This window comes from Podarcis raffonei, chromosome 6, assembly GCF_027172205.1.
Source record: "Podarcis raffonei isolate rPodRaf1 chromosome 6, rPodRaf1.pri, whole genome shotgun sequence".
NCBI lineage: Eukaryota > Metazoa > Chordata > Lepidosauria > Squamata > Lacertidae > Podarcis > Podarcis raffonei.
The window spans coordinates 23,125,209-23,151,080 of NC_070607.1; the positions used below are offsets into that span (position 1 = coordinate 23,125,209).

A 25,872-nucleotide genomic window follows, 5' to 3' on the forward strand; every position below is an offset into this window, starting at 1 on the left:
TAATTATGGGAACGTTTTATGCCTCCTCCATGTCTAATGTGATAATGCAAAGTATCTTTTGCATTCATATGCAATGTTTATTCATCCCTTCTTCGTTTGCATAGCTGAATGAAATGTTAGATGCTCATTTTATGAGAATAGCTGCAAACCTCGGGATAAATGTTTTGCCTAAGGAAATAAAAGGTAAAGGGGGGGAAGAATATTTAACAACATATTACAAACAATACCCCATGTCTTAAATGTACTACAGGTAAATTGCTTGTATACCTGCTTGTGAAACCAGATTAAATCTAGAATGCACAGAGGTGGAAGGTTGCTTCAGGCTCTTGACATGTTATATCCTGGCTTTTAAGTCTAGTTTGTCTGGTGAGATCAGAGGCGAGGAAACTTCTTCAAACCAAAGGCTGCATTCCCTTGTGTGTAACTTTCTGAGGGCTGCATGCTAACAGTGGGAATGACCCAATCAAAAAGTGGGTGGGATCAAAAGTAGGTGGAGTCAAAGCCATATAAATATTTCATTTGTTCACACACACTCATACACAACTCAGTTACACAAAGCCACTTCCGCCCTGCAGAGGAGGTGGGATTACGGGCATCACAGCCCCACCACGCACGCGGCGGCTGGAGCCCAGCCCCCGAGTGATCAGGGGAATCCCCGGCCGCATCATCCCCTGGACAGCCAATCGGCTGGCTCGGGGGTGTGGCCTGCCAAATTTAACGCAGGGGCGGCAGGGGATCTCCCTCTTTTGCCGCCTCCAACTGCTCCAGTTTCCCACCCACCCACCCTTTAAGGTTTTGTCTTTGACCTTGCTATGGACCTTGGTTGGTTGCCGTTAAGGGGCCTGGTAGGAATTTTTCCCACTTAGCAAATTGGCACCAGCCACTTGGTTTTTTGCCTACCTCGTAGCAAATCGTCACAACGTCCTTGGTATTGGCGGTTAGGCATTGGTATTGTTGTGTAGATGAAGGGGGGAGGAAGCGCCATCACCTCCCCTGCATATTGAAGGGTAGTCCGATAAAGGATTCTGGGGGGGCGTGGCCCTGTCCGAAGCCTATGGAGGTGTGGGCCTAAGGCACGCCCCCGAGCGGTGACCCCAGGGGAGATTCTAGTTGATGTGCATCAGCAGGACTCCCCCTACTGGTGGTTAACCCTTCCCAGACTTCAAGCAAATGGGCTGAAGCCGGATAGTCGGTTAGGACCAATGCCTAAGCTAATGCCGCTCATCACCTGTAACCAATAAAGTTGTGGCCTTATTTATAATAATAATAATAATAATTTATTATTTATACCCCGCCCATCTGGCTGGGCCTCCCCAGCCACTCTGGGCGGCTTCCATAGAAACCAAAAATACAGTAAAATATCACACGTTAAAAACTTCCCTGAACAGGGCTGCCTTAAGATGTCTTCTGAATGTCAAGTAGTTATTTATCGCTTTGACATCTGCTGGAAGGGCGTTCCACAGGGCGGGCGCCACTACCGAGAAGGCCCTCTGCCTGGTTCCCTGTAGCTTTGCTTCTCGCAATGAGGGAACCGCCAGAAGGCCCTCAGCGCTGGACCTCAGCGTCCGGGCAGAATGATGGGGGTGGAGACGCTCCTTCAGGTATACTGGACCGAGGCCGTTTAGGGCTTTAAAGGTCAGCACCAACACTTTAGCCCATTAACCTTAATTAATTGTGTCATGTGTCTTTATTTCCACTGGGGGAGGGCGGGAACTCGCCACACAAATCCATCCATTCACATCTACGCAGCCCATCAAAACACGTCTTTCCATTCACACACAGAGTGAAATCTAATGAATAGTTACATTCCAATTGTATATTAGTGTGGGAGCTATGGATCAGATTAGTTCATACTGGAATTCACAAAGCTTGTATTTCTCAAGGACATGATTTAGTGCAGGCATAGGCAAACTACAATTCCCATCATTGCTGACCACTGGTCCTGTTAGCTAGGGATGATGGGAGTTGTAGTCCCAAAACATCTGGAGGGCAGAGTTTGCCTATGTCTGATTTAGCAGTATAGGAAGGCGCTTGGGTGAATTGCAGGCTTGGACACTGTCTTCTTCCCTTTCCTCTGATGCAGCCATGACAAAGAGATCAGAAACAGTGTTTCCAAGGTTAAACTAACCGTTATTTGTTGTTACAGCTAACTACAACAAACTGTAGTTAGTTCAAACTGTGGCTCATTATAGCCAGGATCAAACAATGGTTCCTTTACATGGTTTTTCCCCAACAAACCCTAGTTTAAACCAAGGATAACTCCTTAGTTCTGGTCCCAAGAAGGAGCCCATGAGGCAATGTGGGTTGGTTCTCACAACACCAAGGAGAGCTCCTCGTGTTGGCTGGAAGTAAAGCTGGGCCTTTTGAGCCACTGCCTCCAGTCTACCTCTTCTATGCTCTGTCCCCTTGAGTGGACCACTAGATTCTCTTAAAGGGTCAACCCTTTGGACTGAAGATGTGTGTGTCTCATTGGAGCCATGGGCTCCTGTGCCAGACTAGCAAAGTACTGTGAGAGACCAAAGGCCGAAAAAGATTGTCCAGTACATTCTTAAAGCTTTGCCTTCTGCTTTGCTTTGCTTCCTTTCATTTCTGTTGCTGTCTCCTTTTATAAACTCCATGGAAATAAGTTCCACCTGTGCTGAAAAGGCAATGTTGGGCTTCCCAGGAAGCAAGCATCAGGGTTGTGCTATTGCACAACCAAGCTCCACTTAAGATGCATAGAAAGCTGTCTTGAACCAGGTCGGACTAGCTTCAGTATTGTATCCTGCGACTAGTAGCTGTCTTCATTGCCTCAGACAAAGGACTTTCTCATTACCTGCTGTCTAATCCTATCTATTTCTTTTCTTTTTTCACAAAATATACTTACATGACGTGCACAGAATTTGAAACAATTGTCAATGCGGCTTACACAATGCCTACAGAATTTGAAACATAGGTTTCAACTCCAGAAAATAAGAATACTAGAGCAAAATCCTCCTGGAGTCAAGTCCTCCTGAAATAAAACTGTTTTGACCTGACATCTGAATCTTTTCAGTGAAGATGCCTGCCTGGTTTCTACTGGGAAGGAGTTTCCTAGAGTTTGGTCCACTAACATGACTCCTTGGTGATGCAAGTCGTGTTTCTGGACCATGGTGGACAACAAATAGTGCCCCCCCCCGAATCACTGATTTGCTTGGGACGTAAGGGGCAATATCCTGGGCCTAAGTTGTTCAGAGCTTTGTACACTAATAAAAAGGTAAAGGTCCAGTCGTGTCCGACTCTGGGGTTGTGGCGCTCATCTCGCTTTACTGGCTGAGGGAGCCGGCGTACAGCTTCTGGGTCATGTGGCCAACATGACTAAGCCGCTTCTGGCGAACCAGAGCAGCGCACGGAAACACCATTTAACTTCCCGCAGGAGTGGTACCTATTTATCTACTTGCACTTTGACGTGCTTTCGAACTGCTAGGTTGGCAGGAGCTGGGACCGAGCAACGGGAGCTCACCCCATCGCAGGGATTTGAACTGCCAACCTTCTGATCGGCAAGCCCTAGACTCTGTGGTTTAACCCACAGCGCCACCCGTGTCCCTTTGTACACTATTACAAGGACCCTGAACCTTATCTGGTGGTAGATGGGAGGCCAATGCAAGCCTTTTGACATTGATGTTATTTGATGGTGGTACCCTGTTCCCATCTGTTCCCATCACCAGACAACTTGCAGCATTCTGCAGTAGCTGAAGCTTCCAGATTAGACCTAAAGGTAACCCCACATAGAGCTTAGAGCAGAAGTCCTGTCTTGAGGTTACCAGTACTGCAGTCAGGTTGTCCCTGTCCAGAAACTGGTGGTGTTGGGAGGACAAATCATGGGCTGTATCATTAAGATATGGTCCTTCTCAGTTCAGAATGCTGCTTCTATGTTCTTCTGAACAGATCCTCAACTGCATACAGTTTCTAAATTTGGATGGCCTCATTTTCTATAGTTTCTGACCCCTCTCCACAAGAAAGTGGAAATACTTTGGCCAGCCTATATACTACAAATTCAACAGATTTATGATGTCATGTTGATGCTAGCTGGAACGCGTGTGATTATCCAAGCCATTTTAAGTTATTACTGCCCAGCAAAGTGACTATCACTGAAGCGAGTCAAAAAAGGGCACAAATGCCATGCAGTTCAACATAGCCTCCCCGGATTGCTATATTATATTCTGAGAAGCAATTTGAGTCACTACTGGGAATGTGTTAAACCCATATTAAAGTAGCTTAAAGTAAATCCATGCCATTATCTAGTGAACAGGAGAAGTTGCTAAGTAAATACACAGCAGAAGGATAAACACATTTCATCAGAGAGACGTACAGAATGGTCATCTTCCCACTCACCGCAATTTTACTTTCCACTTCTACTGTGCTCACTCATTAATGGTTCTCTGGGTCTGATATTCTACACAAAACTAACCCCTCAGTCAATGGATAAATATGTGTGGGTGGATGGAGGGGGGTTTGCCACGAAACCATTCCGAACCACATCCCAACTTGTATAACTCAGGACAGTTTAGACAGGACACTTGCTGCGTTGAGCATAGGGATGGGGAAGAAAGTTGACTGAGTTCTCATCTAAAGGTGAAACTACCTAAACTACCTAATCTGCATGTTCTGAAACAATACGCAAACCGAAACAGAGAAAACCTTTGAAATCATCACTTCTCTGAATTTTGCAAGGCAATTATTTAGCCAACTAAAATACACATATAGGGGAGGGTAAATGCAAAAATGCTATCAATGAGGGACGATGGATTTTCACCAATGTGCATATTAGGCAAAATTCCATACACAAATATTATGAGAAATTTGCATTTAAATGCTGGTGAATTTTCAGGACTATTTTTAAAAAATCACAGTTTTGGAACTGTTAAGAACTGAACTTGAGAGACACGGAGAGAGACTGAAAATGGCAGGTTTCCTGGGTTGTAGCACCTGCATGAAACCTGGGGCATCTGACACCTCCACTTGGCAAGAAATTGCTATCATGAGCAACTTGTGGGCAGGCGTAGGACCCAGTGTGTAAATACTGTCAAACGACTCTGCAAAATCTGGATACAGCCTTCTTGTAATCATAGCCACAAGACGAAAAGGCAAGCCACTTGAAGCATTTAAACTGGAACTGAACATAACCATTTGAGAATAATCAAGCCATGACTGTGGCTGGGTGGTCCCAAAGAGCTCTTATTCTTGATAGTAATTTCACTAGTAAAAAGTACTATGAAATCCTACTTACTCCTCCACTGTGCTATAACCCCCTAACTAATAAAATGAATCTTTAGCTAAGAAAATGGCATTGTGCTTCGAGGCCCCCAAGCCCTTCCCTGAAAATAACTTCATACTGACACGTAATTTTAGTTTAAGTTATTGGGCAAAATTTAGGCCACAACTTTATTGATTACAGCAAAGTGAGTGGTATTGGCTTAGGCATGGGCAACAGACTATAACTGACTCCTGCCTCTCTGGCTGGAAGTCTGAAAGGGTAAACACCAAACGAGGGAGCAACATCGATGAAGTCCGACCGAAGCTCACCCCGGGGTTCCTGTGGTCCTGGCATGGCCCTAGCCCCTCGAGGACTTCGGACAAGATCCAAGACCCCCAGATTCCTTTACTGGAATACCCTTATTCATGGAGGGGCAGGTGATGGCAGCACCTCCCCTCCCACACACTTCAATAAGCCAATACCTAACTGCCAAACCTTACAAAGTTGTGATGATTGCTAAGGGGGTAGGCAAAAACCAAGTGGTTACAGCCAATCTGCCAAATGGGGAAAAAAAATCCTACCCAGCCCCTGCTCCAAAGCAGGTGACCCAATACAAAGCAAGGCCAAAGCAGCAGCACCTAAAATTAGGGAGGGAGGGTGGGTGTTCGGCAGCACAAATCAAGCGGCCCCAGTTACATTGTGCTGCTGCTTTTAGAGGCCCCAGGAATCGTGCCAACTGCCCTGATTGGCCCAAACAGCCTGGCACAATCCTGGGACCTAACAGTTAAGGCTTGGGCCATGCCTTGCAACAATTCTCCCAGCGGGGGTGCCTTAGGGGCCCACGCGCAACCAGGACCCTCACTAAAGAGGATCCCATTTGTCTCTAACACTCTCTAACCCCCAAGCTAACACAATAACCTCCTAACTAATCAAATGGCTCCCTAACTGATAAAACGGCTCTCTTTCTCCTCCTCTCCCTCTCTCCTTGTATCTGTCTCTCTGCTTCCTCGCAATCTCTTTCACTCTCCCTGTCTTCACTATTTCTCTCTCTCCCGTGTGTTACGGTTACTGTAGCTGCCATGATTAATACAAACACACATTGTTCCTCTTCATGCAGATTTTTATAGCTGGATTAAGCTGCTACTGCTGCTGCTGTTGTTTTGATTTTTATTTATTTTAAAGCTCTTCTAGGCCACTCTTTTTCTCATGGCTTCAAGTCAAATTGTAAAATAAAAACTGCCTCCAGACCCCAGATCACCACTTTCACTGCCTGTCCAAATTCTGATGAGGACAGGACTCACTGACTATTTATTTATGGATTACCCAGCCTTCGTCTTAAGGTTCCAGAGCAGGTTACAGTCTTAAAAGCCATTTGAAACCATTTACAACCATAAACATTAGCTGGGTCCTAAACACATACACCTCAAGTGTCAAAAGCCAGGGTAAAGATGTGCTTTATTTTTTAAAAAAAAACAACAACGGAAAGCTAAAAGACTAGGGCCTCTGTTGGACTGGAGCTGAGTTTGTGTGTAGCTCCTTATTGTCAGCCCTGCCTGCTGTAATCAAATGGCACATTCCCATCCACTCCTGGATTTCAGAATCTATAACATTAACCATTCAATTTAAAGCCACAAGGATTTATAAAGACTTTATATTCCCTGCTGTTTTTTTATGGCTGGACATTGAATTTTTAATGTATGATTAACTGCAATAGTCTCATTGGAGATCTACAGGCTTTTCAGGCAAATATGTTACAGGCACTGTCAGCATGTGATGCTGATAAAATCTTATTTGCATTTTTCATCTTAGAAGGGAGTATTGTTTTCTTAACAGTAAGAAGCCAATGTGTACAATCTCTGCAGTGGAAATTAATGTAAATCGTGGCAGATGTAGACTTTTGTTTGCTTGTTACCCAGGGGTTTCTGTGGTACTTAAGAACAAATGGGATTAATTTGTTCTTAATCTAAAAAAACACATCTGTGTTTTGAAATACATAAAAAGCTGCTTCTGTGCAGTTTAATGAGTCTAACATTGCACAAGTGTTCTCAAGTAGCATCGATGGAGGCAGCCCATCAAATCAGCAAATGTGTTCAATCTACAATCAAGTTGAGCTAGGGATCAAGTCTACACATATAGCAGAATGAGATGAACGAATGCTAACACGGAACGAGAGGGCTATACCAGGAGTCAGCAACCCGCGGCTCCAGAGCCACATGTGGCTCTTTTACTCCTTTGCCGCAGCTCCGGGGCGGATACTAGCGAGGGGAGGAGGCATATTGTGCGCCCCGACACTCCCCACTGTGGCGGGCGCTGTACTGGCTGTGACGTCGCATGGGGGCGGTGCGTGCGTTAGTCATGCACCGTCCCGACGTCACCTTCCCGCCTGCCCGCTACATTGTAAGGGGATGTACGCTGGTCACTGCATTGAAAGGGGGCATGTACGCTGGTCACTGTTTTGAAGGGGAGTGAAGAACACACACACACACAAAAAGGGTAACTTGTTAATTTAACGTTTATTTCTATGAGGAGGAGTAATTCGGAGGGGTCAAACAAAGAAATAATAAAAAAGTGACAAAAAATTTATTTTTATAATGACGAGTTTTGCGGCTCCCAGTTTTTTTTTCTTCGGAAATGGGTCCAAGTGGCTCTTTTTGTCTTAAAAGTTGCAGACCCCTGGGCTATACCATACAGGTGGGAGGTGCCATTTTGTAGTGCACCTCGAGATTGAAAATTCCTGGCAAAGCAGAAAGAACAAAATTAATTAGCACACGAGAGAGAGCGTTTTTGATCTTAGCCTATAATCTGAAATGGTACTGCTGAGTCACCTCAACTCTACCACCTCACTCCACTGTAAGCGCAGGTCAAGCCTAAACCAGCTTGAAACTGAGCGTTTCAAGAACCAGTTCTATATCCCAGTGGTTAGCAATCAATAAACCTGACAGTCCCATGGTTCCTCTGAAACATAATGCTTAGCTTGGTGCTGGTGATCCTGGAGGATAGGAGCCCCATCAAGAGCATAGCCAAGTACAGTGGTTCTTTGGTTCTTGAACTTAATCCATTCCGGGAGTCCAATTGACTCCCGAAACTGTTCAAAAACCAAGGCGCAGCTTCTGATTGGCTCCAGGAGTTTACTGCACTCAAGTGGAAGCCACGCCGGATGTTCGGCTTCAGGAGCCAAAATGTACGAGCACCAAGGCATTCGAGAACCAAGCTACAACTGTAAATAAATAAAAATACTTAACTAAAAGTAGAATTAATCAGAACATTTGAAATTGAATGCTCAGTGAGCTATCAATGAGCTATATGCTTACTGAGTATGCACAGCAAAACTGCACTGGGAAAAAGTAGGAATTTGAGAAAGGTGCTGAAAAGGTTTTCAGCAAATCCAAGAAAACTTGTTTTAGTTTAGATTTTTTAAAAATAAGATGGAATTTCTTTGTAATTTTGAAAAACAATACTCATGAAACAATACTCATGAAAGGTGTTTGTTTGTTTTTTAAATTAACTTCTTAGTTTTCAAATGACTAAAGATTTTCAGATTTTTCTAAGTGTCTAGGTTCAAAAGAAAGTAATTTTAAATAACTGCTGTTGAGACGTTTCATTGTCCAGGCCCATAAAAATATTATTCAAACTTTTGCTGGCAGAACTTTTCAAAACAAAATGTAAGTATCAAAAGATACAACCAAAATATCTACCCAGCACAGGCTCAGCATCTTAGAAAATATGAAATAATCCAAACAGACCTAGAAGCAGAGGATCATCTCTTCCCACAGACTGCATTCCAGATTCCATTGGCCTTAGGCTGTTTACTCTCCCTTCAGGAGTGCTTCATTTACATCTTGCTGTTCTCTGTCATGGTCAGAGAAAGACTGACAGCCACCACCCTTTCAGGATGGCAAATTTGTAACTCAATACCCTCGTCAAGTGATCAAAAGTTACACGCAGTTTAGAGTAACAGAAAGCAATCAACAGGTAATCATTAACCCATTTAGAGCTCGGAGTTCTTTAGAAAACAATTGTGGAAAACCCCCAATGTTAGCAATACACATTTAGCCATTTTCCATTTTAAACCTTTATTAATATACATACATTTTTCATTATTATGTGAATTAAATCAATTATATTTAACTGTCCTGACCCACAAAGACCACCAGCCATTCTTGACTTACCACAATCTTCTGCACAAAAGAGGGGTCCTAATAAATTAAAGCTGGGTAGTTCACCAGTTGCTCAGAGTTCACTTAAGATGACATGCACAAGAGAGACGTCACAAAACATGACAGGATGCCAGCTTTCCAATGTGATCTCACAAGCACTATGACAGACAGAAGCAGCAGAGTCAATGTTTATGGCAAGAACGCTAAAGCCAACATTTATGATGAAGTACCTATCAAGTAAAACCCAAGTATTCTAGCTTAACTAGTTTGTGAAGCAGCCTTTCAGAAAGAAAGCATTATGTTGTCCGTTTACAGGTTTGTTTGGTTATATATATATATATATATATATATATATATATATATATACACACATACACCCACACACCTAATAACTATTTTTTCCCCTTTACCATCCACCTCGCAAACAACCCAATCTTATTTCGGTTTGCTTTAGTGGCTGCAAAGCAATATCCTGGTAAGAATATTGCTGGGAGCAGTAATTGAGTGAAATAGGCTATGAATTCCTCTCCTGTCCCGGTCTAGCAAATACATGGCATTAAAGAATAATTGTCTTCAGTTTGTGGCAACATCAACAGGAGTACTTTACTGTTGAAAGCAAAAAATATGAGATAAAAAAAGCACCCGGTACTTTTCATCACCGCTCAATTGCAGCGATGTCACATTTTCTCTATCACCCTTTAACAGTTTTAGATCCAATTCTGGAGAGTTACACTTGGGCCATTTCAAATCAAAGTGGAGTGAAAGTTATAGAGGGAGGGAGAGAGGGAGGGAGGGAGAGGGGCAGCCAGTGCCAGTTTGTGATACCTGGGCAAGTTCAAGAGTGTTGTATTAATTTACAAGGGCCTTAACAACTCGGATCCAAGATCTTGGCTGCCTGATTCCTTATAAGGTAAAGGGTGAAGGGACCCCTGACCATTAGGTCCAGTCGTGGCCGACTCTGGGGTTGCGGCGCTCATCTCGCTTTATTGGCCGAGGGAGCCGGCGTACAGCTTCCGGGTCATATAGCCAGCATGACTAAGCCACTTCTGGCGAACCAGAGCAGTGCATGGAAACACCGTTTACCTTCCCGCCGGAGCGGTACCTATTTATCTACTTGCACTTTGACGTGCTTTCGAACTGCTAGGTTGGCAGGAGCAGGGACCGAACAACGGGAGCTCACCCCGTCGTGGGATTCGAACCGCCGACCTTCTGATCAGCAAGTCCTAGGCTCTGTGGTTTAACCCACAGCGCCACCCACCTCCTGATTCCTTATACCCCTGCCCAATCACTGGGATGTTTGGGAAAGTCACAAGATCGTATCCTTTCCACTACCACATTGAACTTCTCATGCACAACATAATTTTCCCCTTCTCTCCTCTGCAGGCCCCCATGCACCCTCAAGATTTGCCCCAGAGTGTTGGAGGACCCTCTGGAGCAGATTTTGAGAGTGCTTGGGGAGGAGAAGAGATGAGAGTCCCATTGCACCCAAGGCACTCTGCACATGTGCAGCATTGGCTGTTAGTTAGTGGTCCCCCACGTGTCTCATGTATGACTCATATCCACCAGGAGCTATTCATTCAGTATTGTGGCCAGGGCCGGATTTAGGTTTGATGAGGCCCTAAGCTACTGAAGGTAATGGGGTCCTTTATATGTCCAGCTGTCCTTTGTCAACAACAAATTGTCGCTGTTTTTTGTGTTGAATATATGCTATGTGGGAATTTATGGACCTAATAGGTATCTAAAGCCATTGGCACATAAAAAAATATGTCCCGTATTTTATCAAAGTAATTGTTGAACTGAAATACATTTAAGGAAGAAGTATATTAATAGTGAAATACAATTAAGAAGTATATTGGGGGAGCCCAAGAGAGTGGGGCCCTAAGCTATAGCTTGTTTAGCTTATACGTAAATCCGGCACTGATTGTGGGCCAATTCTGAGGAACTCTCTCTTGGTTGAGATTGGACAGACCCCTGCCCTCTTAAAATTCCAGCACTTATTGCAGACTTTTTAAATTTCAACAGGCATTTCCAGTTATTTTTTCTCATTTTATGGTTAATTTTAACTGATTCTATGCCATAGACCTCCTCAACGCCACTTAAAATCTGTGGTAGTACATAAACAAGCTGTTTTCACTGTGCACCCTGCCCTTCCTTACTTCCCCATCTGCTTTTGTGGCACTATCTCCTCACAATGCACAGTCTGGGTTTTCTCCTAGGTCTCTGCAAAGCTTACAGCATCTTAATCAGTCCGTGATGAACATTTGAGCAAGTTGGCCTTTCAGTCCAGTGAAGACCAAATTCAAAGGCCAGGCAAGCCCTTATCCTTTACAAGAGGCGCAACTTGCACCCAAGATTGAGGGGACCTGGTGCACGATGTGCATGCATGATATCGTGTGCAATGCACATTGTGTGTGTGTGATGTCATGCGCCCAGCATGCGCAACATTGCATTATCAGGAAGGGGCTGAGCATGGAGCTCCTCCTCTCTCATGCTCAGGAGGAGCCAGCCACAGAAGCCACATTGTTCTCAGCTCCACACTTAGCCTGTTCCACCCCCTCAACACTGAGGGGGCCCAGTCCCTTCCCAAAAGATATTGTGGAGCCCTAAAACACCTTGGGACACTGGTGGCGCTGTGGGTTAAACCACAGAGCCTAGGACTTGCCAATCAGAAGGTCAGCGGTTCAAATCCCCGTGACGGGGTGAGCTCCCGTTGCTCGGTCCCTGCTCCTGCCAACCTAGCAGTTTGAAAGCACATCAAAGTGCAAGTAGATAAATAGGTAGCACTCCGGTGGGAAGGTAAACGGCGTTTCCGTGCGCTGCTCTGGTTCACCAGAAGCAGCTTAGTCATGCTGGCCACATGACCCGGAAGCTGTCTGCGGACAAATGCTGACTCCCTTGGCCAATAAAGCAAGATGAGTGCCGCAACCCCAGAGTCGGTCACAACTGGACCTAATGGTCAGGGGTCCCTTTACCTTTAAAACACCTTAGCCACATAGAGTTGGCACCCCTGTCCTTTGCTTCAGCTTGGCACTTTGGAACATTTAGGGGGTTATGTTTTACCTGAGATTTCATCAGATTAGGCCAGAATTGGCTGCCATTATATTCTCTTCAGAGCCTCGCTACCTTGATTCCAGTTTTCAGCCCTCCGAAAAAGCACTTCATGGCTTTATCTGAATTTACTTACCGTACATGAAAACATTCTTTCCCGCCTTTCTAGTGCTCATGCAGCTTAGACAATTTTGAAACACAATGCTATATGACATATTAAAATTTAAAAAATATGCCACATTAAAATACAGTTCAAAAGCAACAATAGCAGAGATTGTACTTATGATGATGTGACCATGTAATGAGCAACACGGTACACAAAAGTACTGCTTCTGGTTTTTTAATTGTGTGGGGGGTTCTATGTGTATTGCTTGCCTTAGTAATATTAAATAATATTTTTATATTTTTATCCTGTTTCATGCTATTGGGGTCATGTTGCTGCTTTAATTACATTTTGCCACAGATACCATTTCCTCTTCCTTTCTAGCTCAGTCACGTGGTTGGTCTTGCTAGTAAGGAATCACACAGCAAATGGAATGATGTCATAACACCAAGTAGCCAATCAGATGTGTCTGTATCATGACATCAGCTGAGAGAAGGAGGGGGGAAGTAGTGAGGTTACTAAGTGAACATGTTCACAAAGGAATTGTTCCCCCCAAAAAATAAATGTTGGGGAAAGGAGGTGTTTTTTTGGACTGCTGAAAGTGTTCAGAAAACAGCCAGTAGCTTCAGCTGAGTTTTAGTTAGATTATCGTTTCATAAAATCAGAAGAGACAGTAAGAGCAGGAAGATCTGACTGGTGAGTTATATGATATCATCCCTCATGCTTCTGATCCGTAATTGCTACCTATGGAGTCTGAGTTCCAGGTGCTTGTCTGCAAGGTGGGCAGGTCACAGGCTATCCCTCCCCCCATATTTCTACGTGTCATAGTTCAGTCTAAGCCACACTGTCTAAATTAAGGCCTGTCTGCATCCAGTCACGTCCTCTATTTTTAGGGTTCATGATATCACCTGCTTCATTTTTCATACCCCTAGTGTGAAGAACAAAAGTTTGCTCCCGCTACATGCAACAATAAAACATAATAAATTACAGCTCTTGGAACAAAAACTTTTAAAGAGTGGCAAGAATTGAAAGCATAAAGCAGGTATTCTTCATGCGATGAGAAGGTATTCTGGACATAACCCACCAGGACCTTCTCACAGAAAAGTGAGATGAATGGAAATTAGAGGAGAGCATGTTTATTTCTTTCTAATTTTAGTTCGCCTTAGGAGAGACCGCACGTACAATTCTGCATTCATTGTGAGTTGTTACCATAAATACAATACATTAGCAAAGCTGGTTTTGAGTTTGCTTTTTTAAAAATAAATAGATGCCGTATTGTAAATATCAAGAAACTACAAAGGAGACTATAACTTTCTTAATGAGGAAAGCAGACTGTGGGTTGTATTCTGTTTTGTTCCATTCAGAGTTGTCCCCCTCTGAGTGGAACTAACAGTGGCTACAACCCACTATTACCAAGGCATCCAGTTGAGAGGATGATTTGCATAAGGACTTCGCAATCGTGAGAATGAGGATAAAGTTTGATAGATTGAGAACCTAGTGAGATCCATAGCTTGACCCAAGCCAGCATGTCATGGATGTATAAGGAAGATGTCCAAAGTACCGCTAGCTCATTTTTAGACATTGACTGCCCTGATGTTCACAGCTTGGCAATAAAAAGGGAAAAGGGAAAATTGAGTGTTCCAGCAAATGCCACGGACTGGCTCGAAACATTGCCATAAGCAGGAAAGCTGGACCAAGGATGTTGGGAGAGGTACATAGCCGGTGGATAACAGCACAGAGCCATGATGGACAACAAGGACCATACTGCCCTGCTTCAAAATTGGAGAGAGCACTTAGATTTGCTCTGGGCCCCTCTCCATACCTCTGCCATTCCTCAAGAGGGAGTGTGGTGCAATACAAGTCAGGACATTAGTCACCGAGGTCAGCTGAAGTTCCTGTTAACTATGTGGAGAAATACATGTTGTGGTCTTAAAATTAAATATTTCATCTAGAAGCCAAAGATCAGAGGGGTTTTAAATCATCATTCCTCTGCATCACCCTTAAATTGTACAAGTATAATTGAGTTCTTGGCAGTTGGTTTCTCCATAAAATTTAATCATGAGAAATAAGAGGCATCTAGGTGGCCACTGTGAGGATGCAACATTGGAGTAAATGAGCCTTTGACTTGATCTAGGTGTGCTGCTCTTATGTTCTTCAAGCTGCCCCTCTGATAAAGACTATTCCTTATAGGACCCAATACTTATAGATAACAGGCACCACCTTATTCTTGGTCAACAGGGAATTTTCCATCGCATTTGATAGCAAATATGCACCTTGTAGAGCAGGTGTGGGGAACCTTTGACCCTCCAGATGTTCCTAAACTATTATACCCATCTTCCCTGGCCATTGGTTGGGGCAGTTCAGCAACATATGGGGGGGTCAAAGGTTCTTCACACTTCCTGTAGACAGAGGAAAGCAGTGTCTGGCCTGAACTAGCCCTGCATGGTGTCCAAAGGCCCTGAGATGGCAAGTATTAGATTTAGGAGAATGGAGCAGGGAGACAGAAAGTACACTGCATCTTTTTAAGAACTCTCAGCTGGAATCACAGAGAGAAGAGAAAAACATGGAAACAGTCCAATTTTTTGCCATTTGGTTTCTCCCCCCCTCCCCACCCCCTCTGGGAACAGCACAGCTATTTATTATTCAGGAAGTGTTGCATTCAGTATGAATATCTTCAGGGACTCAAGGCCTTGAGAACAGAGGATGCTGGTTTTTAAAAAGACAATGTCTTTCATTTGCTCAGAAGTGACCTTTCAATCCCGTCGGCATAACAGACAACTCCGGAAGACCTGAATGCAAATCGGACCATCAGCACCACTGGGTATAAGCTCTGCTATGGGTTCCTAGCAGCAACATTCACCTATGTATTTTATATATATATAAATATGTATCTTGCCTTTCTTTGCTGAGCACTCAATGAGACGAAAAGCAGAAATGTACCATTACAGAGCAAACAATATAACAAAAGTCAACAGATAAAAATGGGGGTGGGTTAAAAGGACAGCCTGCTAAAACCCACATCTGGGTAAGGATAGGGAACCTCCAGTTCCCATCAGCCATAGGCAGCATGAGAAATGGACAAGGGTGATGCGAGCTGAGATTCAGCAGCAGCTGGAGGGCTGCAGGTTCTCTGCCCCTGACCTAGGTCTTAAGCCACCCAAGGAGCCAGTATAGCAGCCTGGTTGAAGTAGATGTTTGGCCAAGGACCAAACAGGCATGAAACAAGGCATTGGTCTTATGTTTTCAAGCTCTATGGGAGGGATTTAACAAAGGAGCTTCCCCTAATGGGTCAGGTTCTGGTCTTGACTTTGTGGCTTAGGGCCCTCGTATCTATGGAACCACCTCTCCTGGTATGCCCCACAGAGGACCTTAAGGTCCATGAATAACCATAGTTTAGAGGTCCCGGGCCCTAAGGAAGTCAGACTATCCTCCACCAGGGCCAGGGCCTTTTCAGTGATGGCTCCGACCTGGCGGAATGCTCTGTCCTATGAGACTAGGGCCCTTCAGGATTTAACCTCCTTCCATCAGGCCTGTAAGACAGAGCTATTCCACCTGGCCTTTAATGTGAATTCAGCCTGATCTTTTATTTCCCTTCTCTTCCCTCCCCCTCCCCTTTTATGAAGATCACCCACTCTGAGACCCCACAGCTAATTCTCCCCTGGCCTCCTTGCTGGCCCAAGTAGGACCAATTCAGCCAGCTAGCCCTGGGGATTATCTTACTGATTTTTGCTTTTTTGCTTTTATTGTTATTCATGTTTTTATACTGTATTTTATGCTGCTTTTATAATTAAGTGTTTTAAAGTGTTTTAAATTTGTTGTTAGCCACCCTGAGCCTGGTTTTTGAACAAGGAAGGGTGGGGTATAAATAAAAAAAAATATTATGATGATTAATGCAACAGGATCAATTAGCACTAAAACAATCCTTATTATCCCAGACGGTATCTGTACTGGATTTGAAATTTATTTTAGAAATGTCATTGTTTTATCCACATTTTATAGCACTGCAATAAGCCTCAGAGGAAACAATTCAATAATAATAATAATAATAATAATAATAATAATAATAATAATAATGGCAGACCATTATGTTTCCATGAAGAGAATGCCACCTGGACTTCTTTTTTCTTTTAAGGAAGCAGGGTATGAAATTAGATGGCTCTACTGGGGCAGATAGGGATGGGACATTTGGCATTTGTATACCAGAGATATTGCATTGTGCATTCTCTTTCCCTTCCTACAACAGAAGCAGGTCTCAGCACTATCACTGTGTCAAAAGAATTTGCATTTTCATAAGATTTCATTCCCTGCCAATGTAGGATGTCTGTAGCTGCGACATTACAAACACAGCATCAGATTTGAATTGCAAATAGGATCCTGTTGCCTCCTTGTTGACTTTTTTCCTTCTTCTCTTCGCATCCCTTCCTATGCCAGCATGATCCTCTAAGCCTTCCTCATATATGTTCTCCACGCTCAGGTTTGCAAGAGCTGTACAAAGCAGTGGGACTTTGCACAGGATGAAGGGATGAGAATTATCAGCATGAGGTATACAGGATTTGGTTCCACATTCTCATGAAACTTTTCATTTCTAGGTTTTTGGTTTGTGTGTGTGTGTTTAAAAAAGGATTTTCATTTTTATGGCAAGACCCATCTGTTCCCCTGTTCTCTATTTTACACACTCCTCAGACAGGAAGCTTCACACTGAGACAAACAGCAAGAGGAGTACTTGATAATATATACTGTCCACCTAAGTGAAATTGTTACTTCAAGCTGTTTGAAAGTTGAAGAACAGTTGTAAGAGATGATTGCATTACATTACAGAGGCTGGTTGTCGGGGAGAGAGGCGTTCAAGCAAGGCTTTGGTGATGGGGGTCATTTCTATTTCTGGAAGTGCAAATATGACGGGTATGAGAAGAAAAGGCTTGACTTTGTCAGCTGATGTCTAGAGGACAGGCTAGAAGTTTGCTCCATCCCCTCCATCTCAAACCTTGTATAGTATTTGCTGCTGCAGAACGAGAAATGGAAATGATGTACATCACAATAACAAACGAAGGCTTTCTTTTTTTCCTGATGAATATAGGTGACCTTTTACATGCTGTTACTGTCAGGCCTGGACTGAAGGAGATGAGATTGAGGAGAATTGGTGGGCATCACCCGCTCCCCTTCTGAAGCTTGCAGAGAAGAGGAAGGCAGTATTGAATTACAGCAGTGGTTTGAGGAAGGTCACAGCTCAGAGACAGGAGAACAGAAGAGTTGGGAGGTGTGGGAGAAGAGAAGGCAGGGACAGAGTCAGAGCAGCCAGCTGACACGTTATCACTGGAGAGTATTTCTGACTTCCCCGCCCAGAACTCGGCATTCACTGAGAGTGCAAGAGCAAAGGACTCAGAGACAAATAGCCCCTGGCGTCCACCGTAAGGGGAAGTGCCGTTGCTAGGAAGGGAAGGGGGAGGAGCTCAGTTGGAGCAACGCCATTAATGGGATACAGACTGCATTCCTTTGTCTCTCTCTGTGATGATTGAATAAACTCATTAGTAAGAACTCTTCTTTGTTTTTCTCTGCTTCTTGCTGCCACCAGGGGAGGGATAGAATTTCTCGAAGCCTGACAGTTACTTATCATTTATACTCTCATGCCCTACTGATGGGCACTGCAACTCCCATCATCCCTGGCAATTGACTGTTCTGACTGTGTGGCTGATGGTAGTTGTAGCCTAGCAATACTTGGAGGGCACCAGTTGGGGAAAGGCTGGTCTAGCCAGCAGTGAGACTATATTTACAACCTGAAACAGGGAGGCCTGTTTCCATCAGGAGCATTCTATCCTGCTATCCTACATTCAGGGTTTCTGAGTGCTCTTGAACCAAGGGCTCAGCAGTGCATCACTCTCAACTCATGTTCACAGTCTCTTCTTGTCCCAGCATAGGACAATGGTTGCTTCCTCCACCTTATATACTTCTCTCCCACTGACACCTGAAGTTTTAATAAAAGACATCCCTATGAAACCACACACAAACACACACACGGGTCCTAATACCTGTTATATCTTGCTCTTGCCTCCCTTAACAGATTTCTTTAACCTCTCCACTACTTCACCCCGATTTCTGACCAGTGTAAATGAAACATGGCAAAATTCATTCCTCCACTTACAGGCAAGCCGCCTAACAACTGCTACCACACTCACTGTGGGAAGTTGTTGTTGTTGTTTAGTTGTATAGTCGTTTAGTCGTGTCCGACGCTTCGTGACCCCATGGACCAGAGCATGCCAGGCACTCCCGTCTTCCACTGCCTCCCGCAGTTTGGTCAGACTCATGCTGGTAGCTTTGAGAACACTATCCAACCATCTCATCCTCTGTCGTCCCTTTCTCCTTGTGCCCTCCATCTTTCCCAACATCAGGGTTTTTTCCAGGGAGTCTTCTCTTCTCATGAGGTGGCCAAAGTATTGGAGCCTCAGCTTCACGATCTGTCCTTCCAGTGAGCACTCAGGGCTGATTTCCTTCAGAATGGAGAGGTTTGATCTTCTTGCAGTCCATGGGACTCTCAAGAGTCTCCTCCAGCACCATAATTCAAAAGCATCAATTCTTAGGCAATCAGCCTTCTTTATGGTCCAGCTCTCAATTCCGTACATCACTACTGGGAAAACCATAGCTTTTTGTGGGAAGTTAGTCATTGGCAAATGGTTATCTGTGTTTGCCCATAATGTGTCACTCCAGAATCCTTGATGGTTAGCCTTGGTTCCTACTTGTTGCCACCCCTTGAATGGTCCATTAGAGGAGAGCTTCTTTCTGTGAAGGAGCATCTGAGCACTTGATCTTTCTCTCCTGGTTCAGTATCATAGTAAATCAGCACCTTGGACAGCAAACAGCAGGGGAAGCAATGTAGAGGAGATTTAAGCTTAAGTTTGGTAATGGAAGATGAATGGGAAACCTGTGGCCCTGCAGGAGTTGTTGAACTACAACTCCCATCAGCTCCACCCAGCATGACCAATGGTGAAAGATAATGGAAGCCCAGAGTCTCCCTATTCATGCCATAATGTATTTTGGCTCTCATATGGTCCTAATCCCCTGTGTTTGGTCTAAGCCAGCAGTTCTCAATCTGTGGGTCCCCAGATGTTGTTGGACTACAACTCCCATCATCCCTGAGCTCTGGTCTTGCTAGCTAGGGGTGATGGGAGTTGTAGTCCAACAACATCTGGGGACCCACAGGTTGAGAAAGGCTGGTCTAAGCAAAGAGGTGGGCATATGACTAGGGCTAATAAAACCCTCAAATGACAATTCCATGAAGTCTTACTTGGCAGGAAAGAACTGGAACCCAGCAGCAGATCTAGGTTATTCCGGCCCCCACCCCTGGCATGATGAGTCCACAGTCTTGATTTAGTGGATTCATAACCCTTAAACCCACAGTGTTGTGGTCCTCTGTGCCAACTGGAGGGGGGGGAACTCAGCAAATCAGAAGTAAAGTCTGAAGCAACTACTGATTTCTGGTGGAGAGAGACATGTCCACTGCTAACTAGGAAATGGTCCAAGGAGTTTTGGCACCTGAGGCAGGATATCTAAATAGACCTTCCCCGCATAGTGGCAAAGTTGTGATAATAAAGTAAATAACTGGGGATCAGCTGCCCTTTAATAGTGTCCCCTAATCTGGACCCTAAGATAGCCTATTATAGGATAGAGACGGACCTGAAACTAACCCCATCCCTCCACACACACACATGCTATGTTGTATCTTCTTCAACTCTGCCAAATTTGCCACTCCTCCAAGACTAACCCTCCTGTATGAGAAGATAATATTTTATTCTGCAATCTGTCTTCCCAGATATATCCCCCCCCAACTCTTATTCTGCTGATCCTTGCCTTTAATCATTTCTTTTAAAATAAATAAATCATTACGCAGTAGGAAGGGGGGAGCTAATACCCTACCCTAAGGAAAGATAATGAAAGTGACAATCTTGGAAACCTCTACACAACTTATTCATATCAGCCGATTGTATCATTGATTCTTTGTGGAGATGCCCACGACACAGAACTATCAAGCGATGAGGGGGGACCACATAATTAATTTCAATGGGGGTATATGTGTATGGTTTCTCTCCGCAATTAACAATTAGATGTGCTTTTGTGAAGGTCACCTTGTTAACACAATAAACTCGGCCACAACACCCTGTCTCTTATTAATTCTCGGCAGAGCTGCACTTTCTGAGATCTTCCTCTGGTTTCTCTTTTTAGTATGGGAGGCTTGAATCCCACTAACAAGCACCAATTTTCAAGTGCCCTTCGGAGTAATCTGGTCACACATGAGAGCTGCTGCGTTAACCAGAGTGTTTGCCATTCTGAATGTAAGTGTTTTTGTACTTAAAGTTCGGTCTTAGAAATCAGGACACTTACCTTCTAACATAACTCATTTCACATAATAGTGTTACCGTTCGTGATGCGCAGATGCCCACGATACAAAATAATCATATATTTATAGCATAGTCTCGATTGCTGCCTAAGACTGTGAGCTGGGAAGTTGAACCTGAAAGGATATCCTCCCCCCGTTCAGAGATAGCCAACATAGTGATATGCAAACGTTGTCGGACTACAACTCCCATCATCCTTAAGATGGAGTTAGTAGGTCTCTGCAGCACGCAATTCTGGATCACGTCCTTGGGGATCCTTCCATTCTGTGAACATGACCAAGCCAGCATAGATGTCACTGAGACAGGAGTGTGAACATGCTGGGAATGTGGGCTTGGGAGAGCACATTTTTGTTTGAAACTGTCCTACAGCTTCTGAAGTCACATATGTTATTGTTGTTGTTTAGTTGTTTAGTCATGTCTGACTTTTCGTGACCCCATAGACCAGAGCACGCCAGGCACTCCTGTCTTCCACTGCCTCCCGCATCTCGTCCTCTGTTGTCCCCTTCTCCTTGTGCCCTCCATCTTTCCCAACATCAGGGTCTTTTCCTGGGAGTCTTCCCTTCTCATGAGGTGGCCAAAGTATTGGAGCCTCAGCTTCACGATCTGTCCTTCCAGTGAGCACTCAGGACTGATTTCCTTAAGAATGGAGAGGTTTGATCTTCTTGCAGTCCATGGCACTCTCAAGAGTCTCCTCCAGCACCATAATTCAAAAGCATCAATTCTTTGGCAATCAGCCTTCTTCATGGTCCAGCTCCATGGTCCATACATCACTACTGGGAAAACTATAGCTTTAACTATACGGACCTTTGTTGGCAAGGTGATGTCTCTGCTTTTTAAGATACTGTCTAGGTTTGTCATTGCTTTTCTCCCAAGAAGCAGGCGTCTTTTAATTTCGTGACTGCTGTCACCATCTGCAGTGATCATGGAGCCCAAGAAAGTAAAATCTCTCACTGCCTCCATTTCTTCCCCTTCTATTTGCCAGGAGGTGATGGGACCAGTGACATATATACATATACACACACATAAACACAGGCTGTCCCTGATCTGGGTGGCTCTTCTCTCAGACTGAGCGCCCCACCCCAGTTCCTGCAATCCACCAAACCCTCTGACTTCATTTTTAGATGGACTTTGGAAACTTTTCTTTTCTGGAAGACTTTTTCCAATGCCTGATTTATGCGCTTTTTATATTGGTTTTCCCAGTTTTATGCTGACGCATGCAAATACGTGATTGATTCCCATTGTTGTCCTATCGTTATGGCTGCTCTTGATTTGTTAGCCATTTTGGAGCCAATTAATTTTTTTTAAGTGGGATATAAATGGATTAAAATAAATTAATAAATCAAAAGGCTCCCCTGTTTTTCACAGCTTTTGCTACGGTTCACTGCAGTAGTTCTTGTTGAGCATTTTGAAGTGCCATTATTACCATTGGCAGAGAAGCTGTGCTGTAAAGACTTCTTCGGGAATTTTTTTTTAAAAAAAAAATACCGTATTTTTTGCTCTATAAGACTCACTTTTTCCCTCCTAAAAAGTAAGGGGAAATGTGTGTGCGTCTTATGGAGCGAATGCAGGCTGCACAGCTATCCCAGAAGCCAGAACGGCAAGAGGGATTGCTGCTTTCACTGCGCGGTGATCCCTCTTGCTGTTCTGGCTTCTGAGATTCAGAATATTTTTTTTCTTGTTTTCCTCCTCCAAAAACTATGTGTGTCTTGTGGTCTGGTGCATCTTATAGAGCGAAAAATACGGTAAGTCCCTTAGTTCTGTGCTTCCCTAGGGCCAGTTCCAACAGTGATAGTGGGAGATCCTGTCCACACAAGAGGGGACCATATGCTGTACATGCAGGAGATCCCTGCTGTAATCTCTCCAGCTGGAGATGGTATTCTGGAAAGTCATTGCCACTCAGATGAAAGTCCCAGCCTGGTGGAACATTGGTCTGACTCTATATAAATTCTATATTCCTTGGGCCTTAGTCTAGCAACCAGGATTGTGTCTGTGTTTGCAGCTATGTCAAACAATCAGCAAGCACCCCAGCCAGCTGTTTGTTGATAAGAGGCAAGAGGACTTAAACCTGGCTTTTTACTGCTGCTTTTCTAATAGGGCTACTGTTTTGCAAAGTGAAGGTTACAGGTTCAATTTTGGAGAGCAAGTGCCAGCCAATATAGACATTGGACTACTGAGATGCGCTCTAAGTGGGGCTACCTTTGAAGGTGACTTAGAAACTACAAGTAATCCAGAATGCAGCTGCCAGATGGGTGACTGGGAGCGGCTGCCAGGACCATATGACACCAGTCTTAAAGGATCTACATTGGCTCCCAGTACATTTCCGAGTATAAGTCAGTGTCAGTGCTGACCTTTAAAGCCCTAAATGCCCTTGGCCCTATATACCTGCAGGAGCATCACCAATCTCATCGTTCAGCCTGGACATTGAGATCCAGCTCTGAGGGTCTTCTGGTGGTTCCCACACCATGAAACGTGAAGCTACAGGGAACCAGGCAGAGGGCCTTCTCGGTAGTGGCACCCAACCTGTGGAACGCCCTCCCATCAGAAGTCAAGGAAATGAACAACTATCTGACTTTTGGAAGACATCTGAAGGCAGCCCTATATCAGGAATTTTTTAATGTTTGATGTCTTACTGTGTTTTCATTTGTTGGAAGCCGCCCATAGTGACTGGGGTAACCCAGTCAGGTGGGCGGCATATAAATAAATTGTTGTTGTTGTTAATTATCGGCAGTCTGGTGCACTGTAAGGCAACACCCTATCTTTCATTTCCCTGAGCAAAAGATGAAGACTGCACACACATTCAGATCTGTACAGCCTATATGTAGAAATAAAAATAAATCAATGTTCTGAATTTGTTTCAGCTAGTATCATCACCATCACCATCGTCAAAAGCCTTTAACAGCCTGGAACCAGTTTGCACTGGTTCACCATATATGCCCATTTGACCACTTCAGTCTGAAAAACTGGTGTTTTGACAAGTCCTATAAAATGTTCATTCTGCCCTTGTAAGGAAACAGTCTTTTAGTGTGGCAGTTCCTACACTCTTGAATTGCAAGCTCAGACATCTTCGCTGTATTCTTTTTGGTGCCTGCTTTTTGGCAAGGTTACCCTAAGGTTACCAGATTTTTTTCCAATGAATCCAGGGACACTTTTCAACTTCAGTAGGAATGATAGGATTTTGTATGGGGACTGATTTGTAAATCCAGGGACTGTCCCCAGGAAATGGGGACATCTGGTAACCTTAGGCTACCCAAACATAAAGTTGTTGTGTATTTTATGTAATTTTAGCTTATACTGTATGTTTCTAACTAAGGGGTTTTATTTGTGTCTTGATTTCTTAAAAACTTCTTGTAACTTTGCTTTTCATTTGCAATTTTAAAGCATGTTTTATCTTCTTTGTAAACTTAGAGATTAGAGATTTTATTTACAATTTAGTGGCATAGAAATTTTGTCAAATGAATAAATTATTATTCCTGCTGAAGGATCAACCTATTGATGCCAGCGCAAATATATAACCAAATGCACATTTCACTTACAATGCACAGCGTGCTAAGATTCAATAGCCTCAAAGCAAGTCACAATTTCATAGAAGATTTCAGAATAAAAACCTTACTGAGACAGCTCAAGTTAGAGGGATCTTATACTTATCATGTCAGGGTTTTTAAAAAAATTAATAAAAAGATGCTGCGTTCGAGGCAGAGGGGTGAAAACAGAAAAATGTGTTGGACTACCTTTGCATTTTTTTGAAAAAATGTCATTCTATTGTGTTCATAGGAAATGCTGTCATGTTCTTTTCGAAATGTAGGCCCACATCACAGGAATGTCCTCCTTTCCTCGATTGCTTTTTTTGTGCATATGCCAAATGCTGGCATGCGGGCCACCCTGAGGGAATAGTATTTCAGCTCCAGAAATTTGTTAACATAAGGCTGAGCATGTACCATGCCCTTATTATGACAGCTTGTTCAAAAATGGAAAAGGCGAGACAGAACTGAGAGAAAAAGTTCCTAGCTCTCGCTTCAGCTACATATGCTTAGCCCCAAGAATACAGCAATCCGAGAAGCCAGCCAGCTTTTATGTTGGCGGCTCATAAGACTATATAACAAAGGACTTCCATATTCACCTTTGTGCTTACTGTTCCTATGACAGAAGTTTTCAGACTGTGTTCTGGGAAACTTAGTAGATTCATAATGGCAAAATAAGTTTCCACGAAAGGCTTAGCTATACACACACACAAACACACACACACACACACACACACACACACAAGCACACACATCTAATCATCTCCAAAAATGTACAACCAAAGCATTGGGCACTACCAGAATATGGCCCTCGAGAGGTTACCAACACAAGAATGAGACCCTCAGGCTGAAAAGGTTTCACCACCCTTGGCCTAAATGGACTCTGGAACTTGAATTTGGCAGAGTTGTTGAGAATGCTCTTAAGCCCTTTCCCTGCATTACAGATGTGGCATTTGCCTGTTCGTTTAGAAAATGTTTGAACGGGGGGGGGGGGAGAGATAGGGTTAAAAATATAGACCAATAAGAAAGCGGAGCCTACCTGTGTATAAAAGGGCTTAGCCCAAGGTTTGAGTTAGTTGTTGTTGGGAGTTGTTGGTGGGTAGTTGGTTGGTTTTAGTGGTTTGGCTGGTTGGGAAAGGCAGTTGGAGAAGCAGTTGGTAGGCAGTTGGAAATAGAGAGACAGTTAGGGCAATGGGTTCTTGAGTGAGGAGAGGTAGAAGAGATAGAGAGTGGGAAATAAGACTAAGAAAGTAAAGAGTAACAATGTTTGGAGTGCCGTAAAAGTTTGTTTGTGTCTGAAATAAAATACACTCTTCTTTATTTACTTGAGAACCTGACTGAGACTGAAGTGATTTTACCAGGGAGGACCTGGTTGGTGGCAGCGGATTAGTGGTGTACGGGTCAATAGTCTGTGAGACGACCGGGGGCTCCGTACGAACGCCAC

General features: G+C 43.9%; 1 long non-coding RNA gene across 1 annotated transcript; it reads right to left on the reverse strand.

Annotated features, from left to right (window-relative positions):
- On the reverse strand, window positions 1–25,872 carry LOC128415423 (uncharacterized). Its single transcript, XR_008330955.1, has 2 exons — window positions 25,468–25,872; window positions 1–168 (listed from the first exon to the last, which is right to left on the reverse strand). It is a non-coding gene; the product is annotated as an uncharacterized LOC128415423 (long non-coding RNA).